This window comes from Sinocyclocheilus grahami, unplaced genomic scaffold (genome assembly GCF_001515645.1).
Source record: "Sinocyclocheilus grahami isolate Dianchi unplaced genomic scaffold, SAMN03320097.WGS_v1.1 scaffold1158.1, whole genome shotgun sequence".
NCBI lineage: Eukaryota > Metazoa > Chordata > Actinopteri > Cypriniformes > Cyprinidae > Sinocyclocheilus > Sinocyclocheilus grahami.
The window spans coordinates 366,814-380,326 of NW_015506337.1; positions in this window are offsets into that span (position 1 = coordinate 366,814).

A 13,513-nucleotide genomic window follows, 5' to 3' on the forward strand; every position below is an offset into this window, starting at 1 on the left:
TTCTTTGCGCCGCTGCTGCTAGGGAGAAATTGCAGCCACGTCTCATTTTGTTGGGATTTAACTTACTAAAGCTGGAGGAGCATCAGCGATGAGGAAGCTTCCTTGAAACTGTAGTTTGTCAAGCTACAAGCTACTTAGCATTTAAAGTAGTTCAACTAAACTCAAGCTCCTCTTTTAAAAAGTAGATATTACAAGCAGTTGTCTAAGGTTGCAATGTTTTTTTTAAATGCATAATGATCAGATGATAAACACTACCGTTCAAAAGTATGATTTATTAAAATAAATGAATACTTGTATTCATCAAGGACACATTAAATTGATCAAAAGACATGACAGTAAAGACATTTATAATGTTGCAAAAGATTTCTATTTCAAATAAATGCTGTTCCTTTGTTATCTGCGAGTATAGTTTTTTTTTTAAACTACGCTTTTAAGATTTTCAGTTTTCATTTTAATTTTATGTAACGTTTTAGTATTTTTGTTGTGTGTTTTTGATTTACAAGTTACTGTTTTGTAAATTTGGTCTTTATATTTTTTTTTTCTTAATGTTTCATTCAGTTTTATTTTTATTTTAGTACATCAAGTTAAACCAAAATAAAATGACATGTCTCTTTGGCAACTGTAGCGGAAATAAAATTTTGAATTTTTGATATTTTACTCCAGTTAAAATTTATTTTTATAGTTTTTGTTTTTTAATCAATATTTAAATTTTTATTTTTGTATTTTGTATTTTCATTTATTTAAATTAAAAAAAATTAGTAATTTTTTTTGTTGTAATTTTTATTTAAAAAAATTCTGATTTCTGAGATACGGCATTAAAAGTGGATTTGACCAAGCACCAAAACGCACTTGTAGCCAATCACCAGTAAGGGGCGTGTCCACTCGTTTTGGGGGAGTTGCTTAATTGATTTGGGGGCGGAGCTATCAAGGAAAGGGTGTGGTCTTTTTGGGTAGGGGCGTGTTTGTTTTGATGATTTCAAATATAAACAGCGTTTCTCAGAAATAACTTACTGCACCTTTAAGAAACAGTCATGAATGTGTACTCTCTTTAAGTACACTTAAATTGCCTTTCGTTAATATTATCTGCAAGTAGAGTTTGCAAATAGGCTTTTTTAAGTACACTACAAGTGCAAATTGAATACAACTAAGCACACTTCTTTTTCACAAGGGATGTGCTGGTTCCTGTGATCATGTTGAATTGAGAGACGAGAGGAGTTACTGTATCAAAGCTGTCAAACGCTCACCCAATCTAGTCTTTGCTTCATTAGCAAACTAATAATTTAAACCGGTTCCCTCCTGTTCCCCCCAAAACAATCTGGTTTGGGTCAGCTCTTGTGTATTCTGGATACGCATTGGCTATTACCACTGCTGAAAGCTTCAGATGTGTCAGAGCCCTCCGGCGGTAGACGTCTGGTTTAATTTCCCCACTGGCCTAAAAAGGGGCACAAATTCAACTAAAAATCACAAGCTGTTTTGCTGGCTCTCCTTTGTGGCTCATAATGAATCTAATGAATATAAAGAGACAGAAGGAACGGGAGGGGGGAAGGAGGGATAGCGGGAGAGAGGTGGATTTGTTTTGACCAGGCGGTGTGCGATTGTGACCGGCGACAATGGGACAGTCAATGACTAGGGGGTTTTGTCCCCTTAATTTGACTTTGTGTTTAGGTTTCATCACCGTTGTCCAATCGTGAGAGTCGTTCGGTTGATAAGTGCTGACGGCGCTGGCACTGGTGCTGACACAAAGCCATGGCTTTAAGGTGAATCTCTCGCTATCATCCAGGCAGAAGGAAGAGGAAATATGGTTTATGAAGTGTATTATATAGTGCATGTGACTTTAAACACTCTCCAGGCGAAGCACTTTACATATAATGCAAGCATAAAACCATTTTTTTGTAATTAGTGAAATTTAATAGCAATTGTTTGTACACAAATTTTTTTTCAGTGTAATTTAAATATAGGCTCATTTGAATGCTGGTTGTGAGGGTGTTACCAGGAGTTTTCTAGATTATTTTGGATGGTTGCTAGGGTGTTGCTAGGCAACTGCTAGAGTATTCTGGCTTGTTTTATTGCTAGGTAACTACTAGAGATTCTGGCAGGTTGCAAGGGTGTTACTAGGTAACTGCTATAATTCTTGCTTGTTGCTAGGGTGTTGCTAGGTAACAGCAATAATTCTTGCTTGTTGCTAGGCAGTGTTGGGGAGTAACTAGTTCATGTAACAGCATTACATAATTACAAAATGAATGTAACTGTAATCCGTTACTGTTACTGAGAAAAAAAGTGTAATTTACACTTTAAATTACAGTTACTTATGAAAATGTTAACGATTATAAAGGGGATTACATCTGAATATTTTCTTTTAAAAATGTATTATAATATTAATTTGTTGCTTTGCCTGTTTTTGATGTGCACAATACCTCCTGCCATTTGTTACGTCCGAGGACATATTCAAGGTTGTGGGGTACGTCTGGAGAATTCAGTTGTTTTGAGTAACTTAGATTCTCATCTAGAGCATTTGCCGACATGCCAATGAGAGGATGTTGTGAGAATGATACGAAAATACCCCTCTCTATTGTCTGATGTTCCTGGTAGAACTACAGTCCTGTGTCATGATATTGATGTGGGTATTTCTTTGCCCATAAAGCAACATCCGTACCGACTGAACCTTTATGAAACGAGCAGTGATGAAAAATGAGGTAGAATATTTGCTGAAAAATGGATTGGCCATCCATAGTCAAAGTCCGTGGAGTTCTCCATGTCTGTTAGTCCAGAAACCAGACGCTTCTTTCCGTTTTTGCACGGACTACCGAAAGGTTAACAGTGTGACTAAGGCAGATTCTTTTCCTCTACCCCGCATAGAAGATTGTGTTGATCGAATTGGCTCTGCCACTTATGTCACTAAATTCGATCTCCTTAAAGGGTATTGGCAAGTCCCTTTAACTGCCCGTGCTAGTGAAATATCTGCGTTTGTCACTCCTGATAGCTTTCTGCAATACAATGTAATGGCGTTCGGGATGCGGAACGCTCCAGCGACTTTCCAGCGACTGATGCAGAAGGTTTTGTCAGGAGTGCCGAACTGCGAAGCATATCTGGATGATTTAGTCATTTATTCGCACAGTTGGGAGGATCATGTGAATCGTTTGGATCTAGTGTTCAGCCGTCTGGCTGAGGCTTCCTTAACTTTGAATCTTTCAAAATGTGAGTTTGCAAAAGCAGTGATCACGTATCTAGGGAAAATGGTAGGTCAGGGGCATGTGAAACCCATAATGGCCAAAGTGAGTGCAATTCTTGATTTTCCCATTCCTTTAAATAAATTAGAACTTCGAAGGTTTTTGGGAATGGTTGGATACTACCGTGGATTTTGTTATAATTTCGCAACGGTAGTGTCCCCACTGACTGACCTTCTTGGTACTTCGAGGAAATTCGACTGAAATGCAAGGTGTGATCATGCTTTCACTGCAGTTAAAGATTTATTGTGTAACGCGCCAGTTCTCTCGGCTCCTGATTTCGCACGATCTTTTCAGTTGAGTGTTGATGCGAGTGCTGTTGGAGCTGGTGGAGGGTTGATGCAAGAGGATGACTCTGGGGTTGAGCATCCTGTGTGTTATTTTTCTAAGAAATTTTCAGCGCAATTACAGCACTATTGAGAAGGAGGCGCTGGCCATACTACTGGCATTGCGACACTTTGAAGTGTATGTGGGAGGCCATTGTAGCCCGATTAAAGTGTACACCGATCACAATCCACTAGTGTTTTTGTCACAAATGTCTAACTCAAACCAGCGTTTGATGCGGTGGTCTCTCGTTTTGCAGGAGTACAACCTTGAAATTAAACATCGGAAGGGTTCAGACAACGTAGTTGCTGTCCCGAGTGTACCGAGCTGATGAGTGAAGCGGATATTATTTTTTTTGCATGGCAAAAAAACAAATTTTTAGTGATGGGGGTTTTACGTCCGAGGACATATTCAAGGTGTTTTATAATTGTGTACATGTGTTGGATGTGGTTTTGTTTGCTTTCCTTCTATCTCTCTCCCTCGTCACGAGACAGGTGTTCCAACCAGCTGTGTTCAATCTGGTGATGCCCGCGGTGATTGGTTGATGCCGGGAAGGAGCAGAAATATAAGAAGTGGTGGATCTGTGAAGAAAGCGGAGAGAGACTTCTTTCCGCCAGGGCTACGCTTCCTCCTGGTTGCCCAGATTCATTTGTTTGCTTTTGGTTGGTTTAGTTCTGAGTAAGTGAACTCAGGACTTTGTTGTGCTCTTGAGCAGAAAGAGAACTGAAGTTGTTTAAAACCATTTGACTATTTTTGTTTAACGTTAACTATGTTTGTCAGTGTTTTTATGTTATTTTTGATTTAAGGGAATGTAGGGGGAGGGTGCTATTTTTGTTTGTAATTCTTGTTTTCTCCTGGTTATGGGCAGACAGGAAGAGAGGGAAGTTTTTGTGTATTTTATTTTCGGATTATCTTTCTCTAGGTAATTTATAAATATCCTTGGGTTAGTTAGCTTGGTTGTGTTTGTTGTTTTGGCCTAGCTCTCCCCTGAAGTTTTGTTCCCTATATGTTTGTTAATACTTCCTTTGAGATTTGTTGCTTCTGTTTGCCTTTTTCTTATCTTTTCAAATGAAAAGAGATTAATTTGAATTGGTGTTTGTGTTGACTCTGGGTCAGGGGTCAGGAGGCTGGATTGCCCTAGTTCTTTCTCCAAGGTTCTTTTTTTCTTTAGATGTTTTTCTTTATTATTTTTTTTGTTACTGGCTCCCCAGCCCTAGATGGGAAGTTATGTAACACATTTAAAGGCTGTTTAAAACAATGCTACTCTTATTTGTGGTGGCTGTGATTTAAATTATTATAATCCTAATTCAAGCGATGGAGGATTTTCAAAGTCAGACAATAATCAGTGTTGAGTACTACTGTAAGGTTAACCCTGCCTGGTTTAAACGTTTGAAAATTATTAACAGTTGGAAACATTAATTAAAAATTTAGAAAATTAATCCAATGTAATCAACTACATTAATAAAGTAACTGAAATACACTACTTAATACATTTTAAATATAGAGTAATATGTAATCTGAAACCTATTACATTTCCAAAGTAACCTTCCCAACACTGTTGCTAGGTAACTGCTAGAAATTCTGGCTGTTTGCTTTGGTGTTGCTAGGTAACTGCTAGACATTCTGTGTGGTCGCTTGGGTGTTGCTAGGTAACTGCTAGACATTCTGTGTGGTCGCTTGGGTGTTGCTAGGTAACTGCAAGAGGTTCTGGCTTGTTTACATGGGTGTTGCTAGGTAACTGCTAGAAATTCTGTCTTTTTGCTTTGGTGTTGCGAGGTAACTGCTAGACATTCTGTGTGGTCGCTTGGGTGTTGCTAGGTAACTGCTAGACATTCTGTGTGGTCGCTTGGGTGTTGCTAGTTAACTGCTAGAGTGTTCTGGGTGGTCACTTGGGTGTTGTTAGGTAACTGCTAGACATTCTGGCTGGTTGCTTGGGTGTTGCTAGGTAACTGCTAGACATTCTGTGTGGTCGCTTGGGTGTTGCTAGGTAACTGCAAGAGGTTCTGGCTTGTTTACATGGGTGTTGCTAGGTAACTGCTAGAAGTTCTGGCTGTTTGCTTGGGTGTTGCTAGGTAACTGCTAGAGGTTCTGGCTTGTTGCTTGGGTGTTGCTAGGTAACTGCTAGAGGTTCTGGCTTGTTTGCTTGGGTGTTGCTAGGTAACTGCTAGAGTGTTCTGGGTGGTTGCTTGGGTGTTGCTAGGTAACTGCTATAGGTTCTGGGTGGTCGCTTGGGTGTTGCTAGGTAATTGCTAGAGGTTCTGGCTGGTCGCTTGGGTGTTGTTAGGTAACTGCTAGAGGTTTTGGCTTGGGTGTTGCTAGGTGACTGCTAGAGGTTCTGGCTTGTTTGCTTGGGTGTTGCTAGGTAACTGCTAGAGTGTTCTGGGTGGTCGCTTGGGTGTTGATGGGTAATTGCTAGAGGTTCTGGGTGGTCGCTTGGGTGTTGCTAGGTAATTGCTAGAGGTTCTGGGTGGTCGCTTGGGTGTTGCTAGGTAATTGCAAGAGGTTCTGACTGGTTGATTTGGCATTACTAGGTGGTTGCTAGAACATTGCAGTTGCTAAGATTCCAAGTTGCACCCAAACAAAATCTTACTGAAAGCAAATTTTTTGAGATATCAACCTCAAATTTGGAACACAATTTGTTTAGACTTGCTTGCAGTTTTAGAGTAAAATGTATTTTGGAAAAATATATTTCATATAAAATTTTAAAATCGTATTTTTGTGCATTTTTCATAATAACTACAAACTACAGTAAATTGTAGTTTATTTTAATTTTATTCTAAGTAATGAATTTTTTTATGGTTTTAGTTTATTTTAAGTTAACAATAGTAACCCACTTTAACAGTTGCATGCAGTGTTCCTGTACGTGCGAGCTGTTTTCCCCATTTATTGAACATAATTCATCCTCTGCCATGACAGAAATTCTCACATACTGTAGTATGTTTTACTTCAGCATCTCGTCATAAGCACCCAGGTATCATTTTCCATCTTTTTTCCTTCTGTTTAATTCTATATACTTTGTTCAGATTTAATAGGCATCTAATTTCTGTTATCAGCTTACAGGGCAGCAAGTAATAATTTGCATGGCTGCCTTGAGCAAAAATGCTTCCATAAGCAGCCCATAGAATAGACCCAGGAATGGATAATCCTGCATATTGGTTATGCCCCAATGATCAATTCCACAAAAAAAGAGGGAAAAAAAACTTTGGTGAAAGATTGAAAGATTGCTAAAGCCGTCCCTGCAGCCGAGTGAAACACAGAGAACGCACAGAAAACACAGATATGAAAATATCTCATCTGCTGTAGATCTTATCCTCAATAGAAATATGATATTATTGCGCAGGATCTTTGTGTTGATGGTTTTCTTCACTTTTTAATGCAAAACTCGACTCGCAACCTGCATATGTGTATTTAGTTTGCGTCCATCAAACTTTATAAAACTTAAAGGTTTGTTCACCACACATAAAAATACATAACACATAAATATTGCATACATTTTCAGAAATCAGATTCAGTCACTTTTTTGTGTTGAATGAATGATATCAACATTTCTCTCACTTTGTCTCCCATCTAGATGGAGTTTTTCACTTAGCTCGTCGCAGTGCATTCTGGGATTGCCTGCTGAGCAAAGGATACATGCAATACTGCCTTGGATTTTGATTAAAATGTGGTTTGTTGCCTTTCAGACATGTTTTCACATCAGGCTCACTTGGTTTTAACCAAAGCCCATATGCATTCCCTCTTTAATTTGACAACACTTTTACTTAAGAAGTTAATAAATCTTTTTCCCTGTTGGGAGTTCATGTCTCAGAAGTTTACACTGAAAAACATTGGCTGTAGGATGTACTTTCAAACAGTTTTCACTCAGAAATTGCAAGTAAATTTAGAAATGTATAATTAATTACAAAGAAACGGCAAGGAACGCATTGAATTAAACTTGAAATTTTGAAGTAGAAATACTGAAACTGTGTTATTTTCGTATCATTGAGATACAGCTATAGTGCTAATATTTTGAGCCTGTTTTTTTATATTAGTTAGTTATAGTAATTTTGTTGTGTTTTTGTCATTTTAAATAGTTTTTGTTGTTTATATCTGTCCATAGTTTTTTTTTTCAGTTATTTAGTACATCAAGTTAAACTAATTAAAATGAGAAAAAAAATAAAAAAATAAAATAGCTGAAATAAAAAGTTTTCTATTTTACTTTATATAATTTTTTTAATGGTTTTAGTTTTAGTTTTAGTTAACTAAAATAACCTTGCACTGAAATGGTATTTTCATACCCAAAAAAAAAATATATATATATATATATATATTTTTTTTTTTACAACTTTGAAAAAAGTTAGCATTTTACTGCATTTACTCTATTCAGTAAATCAGACTGCAATATTACACATCATAAAAAGTAGTAACATGCTTATATAACCTGTAAAAAAAGATTTTTCGAAGCTGTAAATAAAACTTTTTTTTTTTACTTGAGTACATTAGGAGTACATTTTACAAGAAAATGCTATTTCAGTCTTTCTACTTGAGATTTCACATTGAATTCAGTGTGTTACTTGCTTTGTAAATATTTGTGAAATTTACTTGCAATTTCTGAGTGAAAACTGTTTCAATCCATATAATTATTTTTGTTTGACTTATTCATATTAAACATATTTTTGACTTGATTAAACCAGGTAATTTTCCACATGAATCACATTTTTTATGTTGCATGACAAAAACCACAAAAAGTGTTTTGATGCATGTATTTTTTTAATAGTCTCTAGTGCACTCTTGAGTTTATATTTATTTAATTCCCAAATATATTGTTGGGTTTGACCTTTAAGCTCTTTATGTAAAATGTAACCGGCTGATCTCCTGTGCTGCATGTGTGTGTGCAGCTGAAATGTATGCAGGTATTCAAAGCATCGGATGCTGCAGTGGCTCGCGACAGGCTCAGTGAGCGGTCTGGAGCCCTATCTCTCGCTCCGGCCAGCGATAACAGCCTCCTGCGGTTTGGAGGTCAGTCTGATTACTTGAAGCTGTCGGCTGTACACAGCGGAAGCTATCTGGACCGATAACCTTGTGACACGAGGAACACTACAAATCCTCTTAAGACACAACCAAGGGTCGCTGCTCTCGGTGTTATCACAGACGGCTGTTCAACACGGCCGCTAAGAACCACTAGTCCTTGTAAGGGAACAACGGAGCAGCGCTTGCTCTTCAGATGTTCCAGTGCAGGACAATGAGCTGAAGCACGGAGGACAGAAAGAGCAAAACACAGAAGTGCACTAACTCTGTTTACAGCTGCATTATCATATACAGTGCAGTTCGGTAGTGCAAAAAGTATTTTATTAATCAGTATTTTGTCTTGTTTTTCAGTATATGTAAATATCCTTAAAACAATATCAGATTACTTGAGATGCAAGATTGCACATAATAATAATAATGTTTTCAGAGAATATATATATATCTTGAGTTACGCTGGTTTATTTATATTTACAGTCAAACCAAAAATTATTCAGACACCAGATATAATTTTTTATATATTTTTTACTACTGGGTGCAGAACACTATAGTTAATTTATGTAAGTGAGGATAGCAAAATAAAGTAAACTGTGACAAATCATACCCAAACATTCTTCATACAGTGGACTACCAGTAAAACTGATCAAAATTTGGGACCAAAAATGATTCCGACACTTTCACCTGACCATGTTTTGCTGAAGTGTTATCTGACATTATCAAGATGAATTTGTTCTGACACAGTTTAACTCTGAGTTCTTGTCATATTTTATTAGCAATTTCTAAACTATAGCAAATAAACTGTGATAATGTGTTAAATGTTGAAGGTGTCTGAATAAATTTTGGTTTGACTGTATTTATATATATATAAATATATATACATGTACACACATAACATTTAAATGAAAAATTTAAATAAAAAAAAATATATAAAAAATATATAAACTGATGTATAAACTTTTTTTATTTGCATGTCACACACATGCACCTGGAAATAAATATATTATTTAAAAAGTAATATTTTATTTAACACATATATGTATATATATATATATATATATATATGTATATATGTATTGAAATAAAATATATAAATATTTTTTTTATTTTTTATATAATGATTTCAGAGAATATATATATATATATATATATACATACACACACACACACACACACACACACACAGTATATATGTATATATATATATACTTTTTTGATGTTTTATTTTTTCAGAGAATATATCTTGAATTAAACAATTTTTCTTACCAAATTTGTAAAGCGTAAATATAATTTTAAAAAACATTTATACATAATTACATAAATACACAAACATAATTTATTAAACATATTTATTTATTTAATCCCTTTTATTTACTGTGGTCTCAGACTTGTGGTCTCCTCTGTATTTAATGGTATTTATGTATTTAGTAACTTACATACTGGCAGAACGGGAGACAGTGACAGTAAACCTGTCAGATAAAGGAATTTGATAAGCTTTCTTTGTATTGTAAAGCGAGGAAGGGGATTTCGACACATACTGTTACTGAAAGCCGGCAGCTCGTCCTCACGCTGGATATTTGAGGATGCACAAACAAACAAAGTGCTTTCAGCACGAAAACCCCTGCAAAAGCTGTCCAATCAATTATTCTTATAAATAAAAGATTTAAAGTGGGCTGTCTCTAAAGATTGAAGATTGATTAAAGCGTTAAAGATTTTACTCCGTGCCATGCTGATTAAAATTGCAAGCTTTGTAATTCATAGTGTTGTGTCTGATGAGAAATCATTGCTGATTCAGTTATGATATCAATAAGAAAATAATTAATAACCATGCTTTAGGGTGGCGACAGCTCCTGTCACTTAATCAATGCAAACAAATCACATGCAGCATGTGCTGATTATCTGAGGGAGGCTGAATATTAATGTCTCCATGTAAGTCTATAAAAGGCCCGCATACATTACCTGCATTACAGAGAAAAAATAATCACCTCTTCAGCAGATAAAGTTGTTGTTTCAAAGTTTATCTACATTTCAAACACTTTTTTTTCGTTAATGTATTCTGTGTTTTATATATATATATATAAATAATATATACCTTTAATGCTCACCCGTTCCAAATGAACACTGTAGGGTATTTGTAAAACGTAAATTTCAGATTGGATGAGCTGCGTTCAAAGCGTTATTTATTAAACCGGTGTATTTTATCATATTATGTGTTATTAAATAAATAATCCACTCTGCTTTGTGGTAAAATCACTGTAATGTACAGCATCTCGTGGCTTATCGCTTCAATAAATGCATATTTTCTAGTAAAAATAGGTATTTTTCAACTTACTGATTTACCTGTTTGAATAACAAAATGCGATTTTTGCCTTTTGAAATCTGGCGAGTCTGGCATAGCAAACGACCCTCAAATTAGCCCGTCTAAAAATCACAATATTACTCCGGAGACCTTTTTATTGGTGAGGTAATGGCTTTTGGGAAGAGCCAGATTCCTGGTTTCATTATTTGATAAGAATGCACTTAATGAAAATATCAGCCAGAAGCGATACACGCTAACACTTGATTTCAAAGTCCTCGAAGGCCAGAAAGAGAGGAGAAGAGAGTGCGCCAGCGTTAGCATACCACTAGCGTTCATTAAAGAAAACCTGAAACAGCAGACGACTTAATGGGTGTCATTTGAAGTGGGGCCACCAGAAGCAACGTCTCTTCAGCTCTCGACTCAAATCATCTGCTCTGTTGTTCTAGCAGCTGAATGAAAAGAGTCTACGAGAAAAGACATCGTCAGAGACTTTGTTTCTAAACCTAGTAAGCTGCCTACAAAGACAGCATTTCAATCCAGTCATGTATGAGGATCTTCTGAAGGAAGGCGTCTACTGTATGTAGGGTTCGGAACAGAGGCGATCTCACAACATGATGCTAATATTTAAATATAGATATTGAAAATTCATTTGATTCTGATTTGTCAGTCGTTTAATTAAAAAAATATATTTTATGTCTTAAAACTATTTACAGAAGCCCTGAACTACTTTTTTAATTTTATTGAGTGCATTTTTGATGACTACTTTCTATGCTTTATATGTTTTCTGCTATTTCTTTTTTTATTATTATTTATATATATATATATATATATATATTACAATTTAATTGTGGGAGTACACTATCATATAGATGAGCTCAAAGCTACAAAGCTCTAAAAGCCACAAATTGTATTGAATTTATTTTATCTTATTTTTTTTTTGTTTATTGATTTAATTTTTTTATTTAGTTTTATTTTATTTTTGTATTGTTTTATTTTTAAAAAAATTTTTTTTTGAATTATTTTTATTTTACTTTAGTTTATTTACTTTATTAGTTAAAAATGAATCGTGTGAGTACACTAGCATATAAACGAGCTTAAGCCTACATGACTCTAAAAGCCACAAAAGTCCAGTTTTGATTTCATGGTGCTTTTAATTATGTCGCATCACAAAGGCAAAAACTTCCAACTGAAAATGATTCATTTACAGCAGACAGGTCCATTTCTACAGCTTTGTGCACTTTGTATGTGGCCGGTTTAGGGTCCTGAAAAGCCAGGGGTCTGAATCTGAAGCAACACATGCTCGTATAATGTAGTGCTCGTTGCCACAAAAGCAGACGAATCGCCGCGCATTAAGACCAGCCACACAAAGCACAACAATGGCGTGCATAAACATTATTTAGAGGCTTTGACGAGGCATTGAGGGGCTGGGTGTCAACGCAGTATTGCAGCTGAGTCGGCTCATTGTGGCGAGGTGAAAAGATGCCTAATGAACAGGAAGCCTTACTGACAGAAACCATACAACGGCTGCATTGTGGGCCTGCCATCAACCCTGTGGGTCCCTGCATTTAGAGAAATTATGAGAAAGTCACCCCCTTAACACACACAGACCCAAACCCACGGGGAAAAGGGCCCAAACAAGCCCCCGACTATCCGGGCTCGTCCCAGCCGTGACGCGGTTACAAGCGGCCCAAGGCGAAACTTTGAAGTAAATTCGGCGGAGAGCAAGAGAGACTCTTGCAGTTTCACTTTCCCCTGCTTTTGAGCAAAGCCTGCAATGAGGTTCAGATTGGTAACGAGCCGCTCTCGTTAAGGTCCGTCGCTCGCGTACAATGTGATGACATCACTGACAAGCGGCCTTCACCTCTGCTGTAAGACCGAGGTAACCTTATTTACTGACGAGTTGAGCCTCGCCTCATTGTCCCGGCCTTTCATTTCCAGCTTTGCACTAACGGCTAGCGAATCAAAGGCCATTTAGGCCGAGGTGATCGAGCATGCAGAGGATTTAGACTGAAAACATGCCACCGCTTTCCTATTTTGCCTCCAGTTTACGGCTAGCAGCTCAGAACGGGAAGTTTGGCCGACGCTCTTCCCGCTCCGGCTCTCCCGCCGGCGGATTCGTTATCCTCGGTGTGCCAAACTGAACACATACTGATGATGATGGTCTCAAAGACTGAGAAAATGTAGTGTGGTAAACACTTTGATGGTGAAGATCAGTTCTTTGGTAACAAAGAGCTTGTGGAGCTTATGATGATCATTTGTTGAATTTGATTAAAAAAAAATTATAAGAATCTTCCAGCTCTATCAACAATATTAGGTTATGTATTTATTTATTTATTAAAAATAAGCAACATTTGTGTCATGTTGATTACCAAAGAAAATAATTTAATCTGATCTCCCATTATTTATTTATTTATTTATTTATTTATTTATTTATTTATTTATTTATTTATTTATTTATTTATTTATTTATTTATTTATTTATTTATTTATTTATTTATTTATTTCCAGCTCTATCAACATTATTTATTTATTTATTTATTTCCAGCTCTATCAACAGTATTTATTTATTTATTTATTTATTTATTTATTTATTTATTTATTTATTTATTTATTTATTTATTTATTTATTTATTTATTTATTTATTTATTTCCAGCTCTATCAACA